Source organism: Globicephala melas, chromosome 4, assembly GCF_963455315.2.
Source record: "Globicephala melas chromosome 4, mGloMel1.2, whole genome shotgun sequence".
Classification (NCBI taxonomy): domain Eukaryota; kingdom Metazoa; phylum Chordata; class Mammalia; order Artiodactyla; family Delphinidae; genus Globicephala; species Globicephala melas.
In genome coordinates this window covers 82522701-82536655 of record NC_083317.1, presented here as the reverse complement: position 1 = coordinate 82536655, position 13955 = coordinate 82522701, and positions in this window count along the sequence as shown.

The following is a 13955-nucleotide window of genomic DNA, read 5'->3' as shown; positions in this document are numbered from 1 at the left end:
TTTCTAATTGGTCTCCCTTTGCTCGTCTTGCTTCTTCTCTACAAAGCAGATAAAATGTTCTTTTAAAAACATAAATCAGATTTTTAAAAAATTTTTTCTTCCCATTTTATTGAGATATAATTGACATGCAAGATTGCATAAGTTTAAGGTGTACAGCATAATGATTTGACTTACATACATCATGAAATGATTACAATAAGTTTAGTGAACATCCATCAACTCACACTGATATAAATCAGATTTTAAAAACCTAAATCTCTCCCCTACTTGAAGTCCTTCAATGTCTTCTCATGGCACTTACAGTAAAAGTCAATCTCCTTGCTCTTGCCGACAGGCTCCTACCCCCACCCCACCCTATCTCACACCACCCCTCCCTCCCTGCTGCTGCCATAGTGGCCTTCCTGCAGTTCCTCAAACTCCCGGTGTACACACTGTTCCCCCTGCCTGGAATGCCACCCCAAGCTCTTTCTTCTCATTGCCCAGGTCCAGCTTCAGGAGCCCCCCTACAAAAGAGTCTTTTCTGGACAGTCTGTCTAGAGTAGGACCCTTTGCCTATAGCTACTCTTTATCATTACTCTGTTTATTTCCTGCAGAGTAGTTATTACAGTCTGTAAACACCTTGTTTATTTATTTCTTCTCTGATAGATTTTTTTTTCTTTTTACTACAGTCCCTTGGGTCCTTCTCAGTATACAATCACATCATCTGTAAGTATAGATAATTTTTTCTGCTGTCAGAATTTGTTCTTATAATTTCATTTTGTTTTAATAATGCTATAGAGCCTTTAAAGTAAGCTTAACTAATAATGATCAGGGTGAGTATCCCTTCCTTGTGCTTACTATTAATGGAAATAGCTTGAAGGTTTCACTGTTTAAGTAAGATATTTGCTACTGATTTTTGATAAATGTTCTTTATCATAGTTAAGAAGTGTCCTTCTATTCCTATACTGTATTATTTTTACTTTTCCGGTCTCTTCTGTAGTAACTGATCTGTTTAAATTTTCTGTTTCTTTTGGTGTCGATTTGTATTTTTCCAGGAATTCAACAATTTTCTCTAGATTTTCGAGTTGGTTGTTTTAGAATTGTTTATAATATTGTCTTATGATTATTTTTCTCTCTTTTGTATCTGGAGTTATATGGCTTTTCTAATTTCTACTATTGTTTGTATTTGATCTCTCCTTTGTCTCTAACGGTGGGCATGAGGTATCTGTTGATCTTACAAAAAAATTAGATTTGGCATAGAATTACCATATGACCCAGAAATTCCACACCTATGTATACATTCAAAAGATTTGAAAACAGAGGCTCAAACAGATATTTGTACACCAATGTTCATAGCAGAATTATTCACAATAGGCAAAAGGTGGAAACAACCCAAGTGTCTGTCAACAGATAACCAAAATATGGATAAACAAAGTGTGGAATAGGCATACAATAGAATATTATTCAACCATAAAAAAATGAATTTTTATACATGATACAACATGGATGTATCTTGAAAACATTATGCTTAGTGCAACAAGCGAGACACAAAAGGACCAATACTGTATGATTCCACTTATCTGAGGTACCTAGAGTAGGCAAATTCATAGAGACAGAAAGTAGGAGAGATGTTACCAGGGGCTGGGGCGGGGAGGGAAGAAGGGGGAGTTACTGTTTAATGGGTACAAAGTTTTTGTTGAGGATGATGAAAAAGTTTTGAATATAGATAGTGGTGATGGTTATACAACATTGTGAATGTATTTAATACCATGGAATTGTATACTTATGAATTGTTAAAATGATAGATATTATCTATATTTTACCACAATACAAAAATTAGATTTAGGATTTATTTATTCTTTCCACTATTTGTCTATTTCACTATTGTTGGCTTTTACTTTTATTAATTCCTTTGGCTGGATTTTTTGTTGTTCATTTTTAATTTCCTAAGAGGAGTTCTTGATTCCTTTAATTTCAATTTTCTTGAATGCATTTAAAACTAATTTTCCCTGGAATATAGGTTTAACATACCAAAACATAAGTTTCATTACTTTCTGGATAGTTTTTGGTTTCTATTTTGATTTCTGTATTGATTTAGAGGTTATTTTTATTCTAAGTAGTTAATAGTTTGGGGGTCTTCTATTTATTATTCATTTGTATTCTAAAACATTGATCAGAAGAATATATCCTACAAAAATCTTCACGTTTTTGCATTTGTCAAGTTTTATTTGTGGTCAAGTACATGATGGATATATATATATATGTGTGATATAGAAATATACATGACATTGAAATATGATATATAAATATATATTTTATTGACATAAGGTTAAAAAAAAAGCATATTCTGTATTTGTAGGTTTCAAAGTTCTATACACATCTATTAAATTGAGCTGGTTGATTTTAATACTCAGATCCTGTATGTCCTGGCTAAATTTTTATCTTCTAGATCTGTCAGATTTTGAAAGATTTATATTGGAATCTGTTACTGTAATTATGCATGCATGTTTTTTAAAAAATTATTTATTTATTTATTTTTGGCTGCATTGGATCTTTGCTGCTGTGCGTGGGCTTTCTCTAGTTGCGGTGAGGTGAGCGGGGGCTACTCTTCGTTGCAGTGTATGGGCTTCTCATTTCTGTGGCTTCTCTTTGTTGCAGAGCAGGGCTCTAGGCACGTGGGCTTCAGTAGTTGTGGCACGCGGGCTCAGCAGTTGTGGCTCGTGGTCTCTAGGGCACAGGCTCAGTAGTTGTGGCGCACGGGCATAGTTGTTCCGCAGCATGTGGGATCTTCCCAGACCAGGGCTCGAACCCATGTCCCCTGTATCGGCAGGCAGTTTCTTAACCACTGTGCCACCAGGGAAGCCCATGCATGCATGTTTTAAAATGAGGTTCTTCTTGTATTTCTAACAGTTTTTGCATTATATATTTGGCTGCCAAGATGTTTAATTTTAGAGGTTTATGAAGAATGCCTTCTTGTTAAAATGTGCCTTTTGTCATTACACATTATCTTATTTAATACTTTTTATCTTAAATTTCAGATCATGTATGTTGTCATTTCTGCTTTCCTTTCGTTTTCATTTGTCTAGAATTTCTTTAATCATCAACCTTTCTCTATCGCTTCGTCTTAGGTGTGCTTCCTATAAACATTATATATTTGGATTTGGTTGTTCAATTTGACAATTTCTATATTTTATGTGGAAATTCAGCTCATTCACATTTAGTGCCACAGTTGATATACTTGATTTTATTCTTTCCATCTTATTTTATTTTTAATATTTATTTTAATTTTTCCTCTTTTTCCTTTTTTCTAGCTTATTCCCATTATTATTTATTTCTTCCTTCCTCTTTATCAATTTGGAAGTGCTACTGGGCTTTTCTAATCAAAAGTATATTTCTTGGGACTTCCCTGGTGGCGCAATGGAAATTCCCAATTTCACCACTTCTATTTAACCTATTATTTGAAGTCCTAGACCATATAATAAAGCAAAACAAAGAGATACAAATTTAAAAGAAGGAAATAAAACTGTCATTAATTTGTATTCTACACATTTGTATTTTTCTTTACATTTTAACAGTTACATAAAACTCAAAAACATACAAAACTTAACAACATTTCATTATGTTGTAAAACTATAATAATGAGGAAGAGAATGACAAACACAAAATTTAGAATAAAAATCCCTTGAGAAGGAGAAGGCACGTAGGGGACTTCTAAAATGCAGGCAATACTCTGTTTCTTAAGCTGGCTGATGGGTACACAGGTATTTATTATTTTTTATACCATATATATACATGTTTATATATTTTTGTAGATATTAAATGCTTCATTTTTAAAAAGAGTGGAAAGTATGAAAGACTTTAAAAATGAAGACCAACAAGAATTTAGTAAAACAAGCTAATTCTAAAATGTGTATGAAAATGTAAAGGGCCCCAAATCATCAAGATAGTCTTGAAAAAATGTGGGAATACATGCTTATACAGAAATCAACTTATTTATCAAGTTACAGTAAAAGAGTGTGGTATTGCTCAAGGAAGACAAATACACCAATGGAACAAAATAAAGAGCCCTAAAACAGACCAACACGTTGGGGAAATTTGATTTATGGCAAAGCTGGCTTTGCAGATGACTGGAATAAATGATTCTAGGACGATTGTTATCCATATGAGAAAGAAGATTCCCTCCGTAACTACCTTCACAAAGAATCAAATCCAGGTGGATGTATGGAAGACCAAATATAAAACAACAAAATTTTAAAACTTTGAGAAGAAAATATAGGGAGACTTATGACCTTGGAGTAAGAAAAGGTATTTTAACCAAGTCACCCAAAGCACAAACGATAAATAAATAAATAAATAAATTAGGCTATGTTAACATTTAAATTTTCTGTGCCTTAAAACAACATAAAAAGTTACGGCAAGCCATGATGTGAATGATAATATTTGCAACATTTCCAACTGACAAAGCATTAATATCCAAAATATATAAGAATTCTTATAAATCAAGAAGAAAATTACAACAACCAATAGAAAGATAGGAAAAGGTGATGAACAGGAGTTTACAGAATAAAAAGTACAAATAACCAGTAAATGTATGAACAGATACCTAACCTCTAAACTCATAGTTATCAGGGAAATGCAAATTAAGACCATAAAGAAATATACTACAAACCCATGAAATTGGGGGAAAAAATGAACAAACCTGACCGTAGCAAGTGTCGATGGGGACTGGAAACACAATAACACGTCCGTTGGCAGTAACTTGCCATGTTGCAGCTAGGCAACCTTAGCAACACTGCCGCCCCAATTCTAGAAGTGTACTCTATAGAAACTGACACACTCTCACACACGTGCACAAGGAGACATGGACGAGAATGTCCATAGCAGCATTGTTTTGTAATCAGGACAAAATGCAAACAGTCTGATTTTTTCATCAGTAGGAGAATGGATAAATAAATGCAATATAATATTAACACAATAGTATACTGCAGGGGAAATAAATTTTTGTTTATCAAAACCCCCCAAACTCATGTAGCACCATGTGCCAGACCCTGTTCTAAGTTCCTTATTAACTCATGTACTGAGTGAACCAGATTTGGCTTTATCACCAATGAGTCAGGATGGATAAATCCCCAAAGAATCATGTTGACTGAAAAAAGCAAGTCACAGAAGTATACAAGTAGTACTTTACCATGTAAGAAAGTTTGAAATATTTAAAACAGTGTTATATAATGTTCAGGAATCTGTTCACGTGTAATAAAAGTATATAGAGTTTTGCCTCAGGGGTGAGGGTGAGGATGGGGAATAAGGAGAGTCCCTGACGGGCTGCATCAGGAAGAATGTTGCATTTCTAATGCTCAGTGTGGCTACATTATTCTCTATACCTCAATGTATCTCTGAAATAATTCATAAAGCAGTAAAAGGTAAAGGGGAAAATCACCCGCTCCCATTTAATTGATTTTCTTCTAGTCTTCTATGTTTATTTTGTATACTTGTGATTATCCTTGTATATACGAATTTATATTCTGTTTCTTTCTCTTGGGAAGACATTTCCTCATGTTATCAAAAGCTCTTCATAAATGTTGTTAATGACAGAATGATATTCCAACTTGTAGATGTATCATAATATACCTACCTAATTCCCAATATGTTGATTCCAATTTTAATAAGCTCTTTCTCATTTTTCAGCACAAAGAACGTCTGTGCTTTGGGGAATATTTGGGATTATTCCTTCTGATACATTTTCACCTGTGGAATTACAGTATCAAACTGTGTGAGCATTCAAAGACTCTTAGTACTGGATATTATTACGTTTTGCAGAGAGTTGAGCCCATTCACTTCCCCACCCCCAGCAGTGCAAGGTTGACTAAGCTTCTTTGTATCTTTGTCAGCGCTAAATATTCTCGTTAGAAAAAAAAAAATCCTTACTATTTTGATTGGTGAAAATAGAAGCTCATCTGTATTATTTTGAAAATATCTCCCCCAATTACTTATCAAACGTGTATAAAGGGAAAAAGCTTTACTGTGGAGGGCGCCGTGGGACCCATCGTCTTTCCCTGCGGCCCCGTGGCAGGTGCAGCTCAGAGCATCCGCCTTTGGTTCTCCTTTGGTTCTCGGGGACTCTGGTTCTCGGCGCCCTGGGGAAGGTGGCTCTGATGCGGGGATCCCAGCCCCCACGGAAGCCCAGCGAGGTGGTTGGGGTCATAGTTTACTTTTCACTGTCATTCTTTGTTGCCCGACGAGTCGCATCTGGCTCACCCCCGGGCTGGTGGGCCGGGTAATTTTCAGGGCTGCCTCCCAGCCGTCACTGGCCTCTTTTCACCCAGTCACACACTGGCCATTGACATCCTCCCACAGAGCCGGGGCACACAGGGCTCCATTCACTCTCTCCAGGCCGGGTGGGCGGACTGGGCAGGGCATCCGCCCCACCCTGGGAGCGGCAGCGACCTCCACCCCACCTCGGACCACACACAGGCAGGGTGGGACCAGAGGAGCTTCTCCTTTCCCAGGGACAGGCCTGGAATTTGGGGGAGAGGTGAAAATTGAGGAAGTTGGAAAGGGAGGAGTGAGGGGGCGGGTGAGAAGTGGGAGGCTGTTTCTAGGGATGAGGGGAATGGCAGAGGAGAGGAACACTGTGGGGTGGAGAGGAGGGGCTGAGAGGAGGTTTCCGGACCAGAGAGGGGACCAGAGGAAGGGAGGGGTTGAGGATGGGATAGGGAGACGGGGGGTGGGGGGCATGGGGAGGAGGCTCGGGTGGCAATGAGGGGGCCGTCCAGAGTGAGCTGGAGGTTACAGGAGTGAGAAGGGATTCTGAGAGCAGCAGGTTGAAAGGAATTTCAGGAGGGGCTGAGGCACTGCCAAGCCTGGGCTGTCCGCCCCGCAGGGGACTGGGCATTGCTTTTGCCAAGGGCTCTGCTCGAAGCCTGGGACCTGAGGGAAGTCTGGGGCCCCAGGCTGGGTTCCAGGCGGAGGAAGGTGATGACAGAGGTGGGCAGTGTGCGTTCAGCCCATGGAGAACGTGCAAGGATGTGCTTCCCCAGCTCTCAGGAGTCTCCTAGGGGTGGCCTCTGAGGGGGCCAAGAGGGCCCCCTGGGAAGTGGGGGGGACCCACATCAAGGGAAGAGCACCCTGCTAGAGGGAGGATGGGAAGAAGGTCAAGGACAGCTTTGGGAAGCCCAAGATCCTCCAGGGATCATAGGGGAAATGATCTTGTCATAGGGGAAAATCCCCACCAGTGAGAGGTGAAATAGATCATGGGTCAGCCATGCTATGGGAGACTGTGGCCTTTAAACACTGTGCTATCAGATGATGCTCCTCAAACTGTGTGGGGCACATCCTCTGCTGAGAGCTTATTCAGCTGCAGATTCTGACTCAGCAGGTCTGAGGTGGGGCTTGGATTCTGCATTTCTCACTAGCTACCCTGTGATGCCTGTACATCAGGACCACACTGAGCGGCAAGGGTGTAAGGAATTGTGTATTGACATGGAGAAATATTTAGGTTTATGGTAAAGTGAGAAAATAGTCTATATGGGATGAACCCCATTTTGTTTTGCTTTTTTTTTTTTTTTTTTTTGGCCTTGCCGTGCAACATGTGGGATCTTAGTTCCCCGACCAGGGATCAAACCCATGTCCTTGGCACAGGAAGCATGGAGTCTTAACCACTGGACTGCCAGGGAAGTCCCCCATTTTGGTTTTTTAAAAAGTGTGTGTCTTACACAAAACATAAATGCATATATACACACAGGGAAAAAAAGATGCAAAAAAAGACACCAACTCTTTTTTCCCTAGGAGATGGGATTACAAATGATATTTTCTACTTTTTGCTTATCTCTATTTTCTGAATTTTCGTCAATAAACATATACTCCTACTGCAAGAAAAACTATTCTCTTAAAACCACAGAAGTTACTTATTTTAAAAAGAGAACTCAGGCAGAAGTTCACAGATTTCCCTCAACTGGATTAGTTGCTCATCTAACCTCCTGGAGCATCTATTTACACACTGCATGGGGAGGGGGCCCTCAGCCCCTCTTGGCCTCTGAGCTCACCTTTGTCCTGCTAAAGCTTTGCAAAGACCCCCAATAAATGTGTGATCACCTGTGTGAGCACACAGGACAAGGTCCTACTGAGGTAAATTTGGTTACGGCAAACTCTAGGAGTAAGTTTGAATTGAAGCGTTAAAGAAAAATGTTCTTAGTGGCTGTTATATTGCTTGTATCATATGGGCTCGCTGAGCCTGGAGACGTTAATGCTATGAATGGAAAACCCCTTCCATTTATACGTCATCTTGTAATTTATTCTTTCATATCGATCACTTCATTTTATCATCTGAGGTTAAGTGCTCTCATTGCCTCCCTTCTATAGAAGAAGAAAGTAAACCTCAGGGAGTTAAATAAACTTGCCCAAGGCCAACAGCTGGTAAGATGCAGGGTACTGGGGCTTTTAACCCAGAATGTCTGACTCCAGAACCTAATTTCTTGACTACTGTGCTGTACTGCATCTCATGAGATACTGGACTCAGGTTCAGAAACCTACCCCATATCTCTGGCACTCTCTTTTCTCCTGTGTGAGTGTGTGTGTGAGTGTGTGTGTGTGTGTGTGTGTGTGTGTTTGTGTGTGTGTTGGGGGGGTGATGAAGCCTCTACAGCACAGCTCAGGCTGTGGTGCGGGGGAGTCGCGTGGGCTCCCTCAGAGCGAAGCTGGGCATGTGGAAGGGGTGATGTGATGATGGCAGGGATGGTGCTCATCAGTTTATTTGTGTGACTATGAAATCTAGAAGCTGATGACTTGGAATTACATGTATATCTTTGAGATGATCTTTTTTCTTCTCTGGACTCTGCAAAATAAGAAACACGTTTTAATGTTTTCCCTTATCTTTGATAAGATTTAGTATATCAAACCAACTGCATTTGTTGACTAATAATTGCTTTTCTCATTCTTTTATTAAAGTCACTAGTAACTACCACATCTTCTAATCAACATGAAATGTAAATGTCACCACACAGCAGCTGCAATTCTATGCAAAAGAAGGGAATTTGGCATTTAGTTTGCCTGTGCAGCTTTATAAAAGGTAAATATTTAACTGTTGTTAAGGCTTTTAAAATAGTGAAAAAGACCCATGAACCTCCTGAGAATCTATCCTAAAGAAGTGATTTAAATCACAGAAGAAAAAAATGTATTTACAAAGATGTTCGTTACATTATTTATGATATCTTAAAAGCAGAACCAGACTAAGTATTCATCTGTAAATAAATTAGGACACATTTGCATGTTTTCACATGGCATATTTTGCAGCCATTAAAAGTTCTGTTCGGTTTTAGAGTGAAGAAAGATTTCCTATGCTGGGCACCAAACCCAGAAGCCATTAAAAGAAAGCTAACAGATTTGACACCATAAATATTAAAAAGCCTTGTCCTTGAAAGACACCATAAACAAAGTGAAAATATGAGTGATGAAATGAGATAAAATATGCAACAGGAACAATATTAAACTCATGTATTTTAATTTTCCCCATAAATCACTCTCTCTTTCAGCTTCTCTCCTCCAAGGCTGAGCCATGAAGCTCATAGCCCAGAAAAAGAGGGGCAGGGACTGCCTGGGGCAGAGAGGCCCTTGAGAAACTGGGTCTCAATGCTGACTTCCTTCACCCCATTAGCAAGACAGGGGTCTCAGATGCCAGCCTTTGGCAGAGAAAAGAGAAAGGATGATTTTATCCTGAAGCTTACCCTTTAATAAATCAAGGACCAACCTGGGTGGACTTCATCATAAATATCTATGCAGGGAGAACTACTACCAAATAGAAGTGGGAAAAATAGCCAGCCCTTCTCCAGGGAGGATTATGGGTGGAAAAGGAGGGGAGAAGAAGCAGAAGAGGAGGTGAGAGCTGTGCATCCTGACTGTCCCAAAGCTGTAGACAGGTAGATGGAAGGAGACATCAAAAGCAGAAGAGAGGTCTCTGATCCCGTTTTCGTTTGGGGTTCTGCGAAGAGAAGCCTCACCACATACCCGTCCTGAAGCAATTCTTCTCTCTGTTTAAGCAGAGAGAAGGGCAGCATTTAGCTACCCAAAGTCTTACCTGGCATTCATTGGCATGAAAGGTGTCCAGAATTTCCTGCATATCCTTGGGAAGGAAGAGCTGACCCTATAGGTGAGGACTGAGAGGTCTTCCAGTCTGGGAGCCAAATGGGAGTTGCAGCCAAGCCTCACGGGGCAACAGTAGGACTGAAGTGGAGAAGAGTCCGTTGAAAGGACCACTGGACTCTGAGGAAGCTAAGATAGACTTCGAGTTTATTAGTCAGAGATGCAAGCAACAAACGTCAGCGAGATGTAAGCCACAAACCTCAGCAAGATGTGTGCATAGTGACCAACAAGAAACATGGCTACAAAAATCAGAGGCAACAAATACCTATGCTCAGGAACTTAGGGCCCCTTCCACACCTTCACCACGAGACCATACAAACCCCACCTCCTATATACCCAAGTGCTATCTCAGAGAATTAGCAGCAAGAGGAGTATTTGAGTTAAAATAGTGGGTAAGGTAATACAATAAAAAGATCCTAAAATATGGTGCCTTAAAAAGATAGAAGCTGGTTTCTCTGTTGGATGAAAGTCTAGGTGGGCAGTGCAGATCTGATATGGCAGCTTGGGGGGGTCTGGACTGAAGCGCCTATCTTGTTGCCCTCCTGTTCTCAACATGTGATTTCTAGCTCACTGTCTGAGACATCTGTTCTAGCTCCTGGTATCCTGTATGCATTCCAGCGAGTGGGAAGAGGAAAAACAACGCATTGGAGGCACACCCCTCCCCATTCCCTTTAGGGGCATGACCTGGGAGTCCTGCACATCACATCTGCTCACATGCTGTTGTCCAGGATTAGGTCACTTTGCTGCACCCAGTTGCAAGGAAGGTTGTGAAAGTCTTCATCTGAGCAGCCACCCAAATATCCATATATCTCACCCACAGAATGTACTTGCCCTCCTCCAGCTCAAAATTCAGGATCTCTGGGTGCTGCAGGCTTCTCTCCTGCAGGTCCAGGTGCTACTCTTTATTGTTGGTGACCTGTAAACAAAGAGAAAAGTTACCTATCTCTCTCCAATCACACACATACCCAACATGCACCTATGGAGAAAGAACAGAATACCAAATTAAAACTTCCACTCAGAAAAGGGAAGGATGGAAAACACACAGCAGTCTCTAGTTCAGAGCAATTATCAAATCCTACCACACCGGAATGATAAACACTCCCTTCCCTGGCAGTGGAGTTAGTGCCTTAGTTTCTCCATCTGGTAGCCGCTTGTCCATTGACCCCCCAGAGGGGATAGGCTAGTTTTCAGGAAGGTTATTTCTTATCTGTTATCCTCCATGGCGTCATCCCAAGTGGGCACTGAAGAGTATGCCCTTTTGGAGGGGGCTTGTAGATTTCACAGCCTGTTTCCTCTGGTGACTTTTGGGGGCCTAGGAGTTACTTTAGGAGTCAAAACGATCACCTGCTTTTTCAGGCCACACTTGTGGATTTTTTGGCAATAAAATTCCCTCCAAGAGTTAATAGGCTTCTAGTCCATTTGTTTCCTGTCAGTGCCATGTGCAAGTCACCAGTCAAAGTCCTTCATTAGGCATGGTTTTTACACAGGAAAATCCTGTCCTTTAATTTACTGGCTTCTGACTCTGCCCCTTTTGTTCTGAAAGGCAGTTAAATTACTAGTGGATCTTATGGACTCTCAGGCTTGGTCTGTTTTGGCTTAGTCCTTAGTCCTAAGGAATTGTTTTTACTCTAGGGCATGGTCCTCACTCCTAACCATGGATTGGTTAGAACTCCCCCATCTTTTAACACCGTGTGACCTCTGATACTCCCATTCAGCTTGCAGCCCCGTAGCAGCCACGTTCTTCTAGGCCTCATGGTGTCCTACCTGCACGTGCTCAACCAAGCCCCCTGCCAAGGGCCGCTGGAGAATCCCCATGTAAATGTTCTAGCACCCTTCTCCCCATGCAGCTCCCTCATCTTTGTTACCTTGCCCTGAATATTTTAGCCAATTCAGCATCCCTGCATTTCTACCGTCTTCAGCTCAGCAAGATTGCTTAGCTCTGTATAAACTCCGTCTCCCTGCACTGGGCCCAGGAGGTACCCCCAGGAAGAAAGCCAGGGCCAATGTGGGATTCACTGCATGTGTTTTCTTTCTGTCCAGGATTGCAGTCTGGTACTGCCTGTTGTCCGATGCCTGAAAACAGCTGCCTCATACATTTTGTCTAGTTTTATAGCTGTTTATGGTGGTGGTGATGGGAATCTGATATCAGTTACTCCATCAGGGATATCATCAAAATCACTTCTTTCTTTAGGTAGAGAATTTTATTTGGATACCCAGCCGTCCAGGGAACTGGCCAAGGGAGTATGAGCAGAAGCAAATGAGTTGTGCCTCTAGTTCTCTTTGCTTTCTTTTCCTGCTGCCTGGAATGTGAAAACTGTAATTACTAGCTGTTCTCCCCACCCGCCCCCAGATCTACTTGCCATAACTAACATAGTTAAAAGCAGAGATCTCAGAAAGAAAAGAGAAGAGAGAATGCGGCAGAAAAAAAAAAAGTACATGAAGAAATAATGGCCACATTTTCCCCAAATTTCATGAAAACATCAACCTACAGATCCTAGAAGTTCAGTGAGCCTCCAAGCAGGATAAATAAAAAGAAAACCATACCCAGGTCCATCATAGGCAAACTGTTGAAAACTAAATATAAATAGAAAATCTTAAAAGTAGCCAGATAAAAGACACATTATACACAGGAGAGCAATGAAATGAATGGTGGCTGACTTCTCATGAAAAACAATGGAGGCCAGAAGATAGTGGAATAACATCTTCAGATGGCTGAAAGAAAAACCTGACAATCCACAATGTTCTATTCTGTGAATCTACCCCTCAAAAATGAGGATAAATTACAGTCATTTAAAAGTAAATGATAAAACAAATGACAGCTGAGAGAACTCATTGCCTGCAAAACTGCAGTACAAGAAAAGTTCAACTAGGGACTTCCCTGGTGGTCCAGTGGTTAAGACTCCATGCTTCCACTGCAGGGGGCACAGGTTCAATCCCTGGTGGGGGAACTAAAAGCTCACATGCTATGCAGCATGACCAAAAAAAAAAAAAGTTCAACTAGATAGAAACTCATGTATAGAACATCACATCCAACAACTGCACGTCCTTTTCAAGTGCACACAGAGTGTTCAACAGGACAGACCAGATGCTGGAGCATAATGTAAGTCTCAATACATTTTGAAAGACTGAAATCTTATGAGTATGTTCTCTAAGTATAACATAAGTAAGTTAGAAATCAGTAACAACATGATAGCTAGAAAATCCCCAAATGGGGACTTCCCTGGTGGTCCAGTGGTTAAGACTTCACCTTCCAATGCAGGGGGTGTGGGTTTGATCCCTGGTCGGGGAGCTACAATCCCACATTCCTTGTGGCCAAAAAACCAAAACATAAAACAGAAGCAATATTGTAACAAATTCAATAAGACTTTATAAATGGTCGACATCAAAAAAATCTTTTAAAAAAATTAAAATAAATTAAAAAAAAGAAAATCCCCAAGTATTTGGAAATTAAACAAGATAATTCTTAATAAATTAGGGGTCAAAAAAGAAAACACAGAGGAATTAGAAAATAAATTAGAAAATAAAGCTGAATGATAAAGGCTGAAATTATAAAACAGCAAAATCAGTGAGATGCATCTAAGCAGCATTTAGAGGGAAGTCTACAGGTTTAAATGTTTACATCAGAAAAGCAACAAGGGTTTAAAAATCAATGACTTAAGTTTCCAGCTTAAGAAATAAGAATTGTATGGGTAAATCAAAGTCAAAGTAAGTAGAAGGAAGGAAATAATAAAGATAAGGGTGAAGATCAATAAAACAGACAATAGTCAAACCATAAAGAAAACGAACAGAGCCAAAAGTTGGTTCTGTGAAAAGTTTAATAAAAACAATAAACCTTTTATAAG